The 2,880-nt window shown below is 48.0% G+C and overlaps 1 long non-coding RNA gene across 3 annotated transcripts in view; it reads left to right on the top strand.

Moving 5' to 3' along the window:
- The window catches only part of LOC115948558, a 6,646-nt gene that overhangs the window by 508 nt on the left and 3,258 nt on the right, over window positions 1-2,880 (top strand). Inside the window, exons 1-2 of one of the 3 annotated variants that reach the window (XR_004082369.1) lie at window positions 1,661-1,766; window positions 1,970-2,112. This is a non-coding gene — a long non-coding RNA (uncharacterized LOC115948558). Of the gene's footprint in view, window positions 1-1,660; window positions 1,866-1,969; window positions 2,113-2,880 lie in introns of those variants that run through there. The other 2 variants (XR_004082368.1, XR_004082370.1) reach the window with 2 other exon arrangements.

The following is a 2,880-nucleotide window of genomic DNA, read 5'->3' on the forward strand; positions in this document are numbered from 1 at the left end:
GTGCCCGCCGCAGCCCGGGATGGAGAAAGGGCCGGGGGTCGGTGCCCACCGCAGCCCGGGATGGAGAAAGGGCCGGGGGTCGGTGCCCACCGCAGCCCGGCCTCCCCAGCGCCGAGCGGGGCGCTCAGCGCCGTGGGCACCCCGGCGTCGGGGGCAGGGAAGGGAAGGGAGCGGAGCAGGGACGGGCAGCAGGCTCTTAAGAGCCCATTTTGTGCTATTAGGGAGCGGTGGCAGCTTCTCGGCGGGACAGGGGATGACAGTGCATGACGGCCGAGCAGCCCATTATCCCGCTCCCATTGAGGCGCCCTTTCACTCACATGCAAACTCCTTGGCAGAGTCGTTTGTCTCCTCATTGTACTTTATTTAAGAATGCAATGGTTGTCAGGGCTCTTATTCAATTTCAAGATACTTTATTGATGAGCTTTGACTTTTAGCACTTTTCACATGTCAAGAGAAGTCAAGTGTATGCGGCTACGACTTCATTTTATGCTTTGCGCGTTCATACTCTCCACTTTCCGCGGTGGCTCTTGGAATTTCTTTTTCCTGTCTCTTCTCCTTCTTCCCTTTCTTTTCCCCCAGCCTTTTTTTTTCTTTTCTTTTTTTTTTTTTTATTTCTGAAATAGTTCTGGGGAGGAACAGTGAAAAACAAAAGAAAGGTCTTTCTCATAACATCCAGCCCCCTGTATCTATATATTGAGAAACTGGAAAGGAATAGAGGAAAATTATTACATTTCTAGGCTCAGAATTCAAAATCACTAATTACTTAAACAGAAGGAGTACCTATAGAGAATATTAATCTGAATTGAAGAATTCTTGGAGTGTTTTGAACAATCCAATAAGAGACACACCTACTGGAAGAAAATCTTCTAGGTTCTGAATACATGTAAAAGATTTTTAGGCATAAAATCTTCAGTTAATATAAATGCCAAATTCTAAGCTAATCTCTTCTTCAACTACATTAAATCTCAGAAGAACCACAAAAAAATATGTCACAGAGTTACCATTCACCACAGACAAGTCTCTGGGCATGACTGTGATTGTTTGCCTTCCTAATCCATGGCAAATACAATGTTCCTAGGAGAGAAATTCGTGATGAAAGAGCATTACCATAAACAGTTTTGTTTCCCAGTGGGTGAGTGTGTGCATTTGAACTGTTCTCAAGGTTTAGGTGAAATAGATTGTGTAAAATAGATTGTGTACCCTACTGATATGAGCAATATTTCTTTTAATCTTGGTTTACATCAGGTAGGATGCAGTTTAAATGATTGCTATATAAGGTCACATTTTTAATAAAAGTGTCTAAACAGAATTTTATTAGTCTCACTAGGAAATTTCTCCTATGTAAACAAAACTCAGTGCCTTTGTGTTGCTTTCTTGACCAGCAGCACTTTGAAAACAAAGAACAAATGAACAGAAGTCACTTGTGAGCTTCATTCTTTCATAATTGGTGATTATATTTCATGGTCTGAGTGTAAAAGTTCATATCCTGTCTGACCCTGTTTCAATTTTTCAAAACCATTTTTTTTTCATATAGGGGAAGAATTGTCTGTTTTGTGTATAATGACTGTTGTTTCCAGCATTTTCTAATGCCTGCTATCTAACATTGGTGCTATGATAATCCTACTTTGATCTTGGCTGCACTGTAGGAAGCTGAAAATCAGTGCCGAGTGATTAGTGGGTTTGAACCGCCGGCCCCGGCTCCGCCGCATTTCCCGCTCGGGTCCCGGCGCAGGGAGGAAGTGTTTTGCTGGAAGATGATGACAGAGGTCAGGCTTCACTAATGGGCCAGTGAAGAGCAGTGGAGGCGAGGCAGAGACCAAGGCACACGCACATTAATACACTTGAACCATCACCAATCAGCATAGGTGTGCTCTGCCTCTCTCTCCCCACTTCACTCACACACTCTTTTATCTCTCGCTCTCCAGTCACTGACAGCCCATTTTATTGTCAATCTCTGTCTCCTTCCCAGGAATTCAAGATCACACAACCAGCAGCTTCAGTGGAGAAAAACTATTTTGCTGGCAACTCTTTTTAAAGCACCATCATTTCAAATCAGTGCGCTCTTAAACTATTGACAGGAGCTTTGACAACAAGACAGGATGCCTCATAAAGGTGAGTGTTCATTTATTCTCCCAACTTCTCCCTCCTCGCATTTTAATATTTAGGCAGGGCTCTCTCTCTCACCCCTCCTCTTTCTCTCTCTCTCTCTCTCTCTCTCTCATATTTCCATTTGCATTCCGGAGAGCTTCCCAGGGAACTTTCCAGCCCAGGAGCTCACAAACTTTCTGCCTTTCACATAAGCCCGTGTCCTCTGGAAAAGCTAAAGCATCTGACTCGGGAAACCAATGCCAACACCAGCAGCAGTAATTCATTCCCACGCAGCGTTTGCTGCTCAGGGAAACCAGCAGCGCCGGTGTGTGCGGTGCCGGTGCTGCCGGTGCCCGGCTCGTCGGGAGCCGGGCTGGGCTCCGGCCCCACGCCACGCAGCGTGGGAGGGAGAGAGAGAGAGAGGGAGAGAGAGAGGAGGGAGGGAAGCGGCGCCTCGCTGCCCCCGGGGCGGCCCCGTCCCCGACTTCTGCTTTGTGTTCTGCGCTCTGCGTTAGGGAAGGCTCGCTCCTGACGGTAGATAAAAACAGAGGGAGAGCGGCCGGGAGAGTTGCGTGGGGAGGGAAAAAAAAAAAAGAATTAAAAAAGGACCTATATCCTAGGCCAAGTCAGCTCCCAGGCGCGGTACAGGCGGGGAGCTGAGCGGAGCTGAAGGGCTGTCAGCTTTAATCAGCCACCCGGGGATCTTCCCAACTTGTCCCCAGTGCCGGCAACTTTCCCAGCTGCGGCGCGGGAGCAGCGCCGGGGGCGCGGAGCGGCCCGCACCGAGCGCCG

Source organism: Geospiza fortis, unplaced genomic scaffold (genome assembly GCF_000277835.1).
Source record: "Geospiza fortis unplaced genomic scaffold, GeoFor_1.0 scaffold113, whole genome shotgun sequence".
NCBI classification, from domain to species: Eukaryota; Metazoa; Chordata; class Aves; order Passeriformes; family Thraupidae; genus Geospiza; species Geospiza fortis.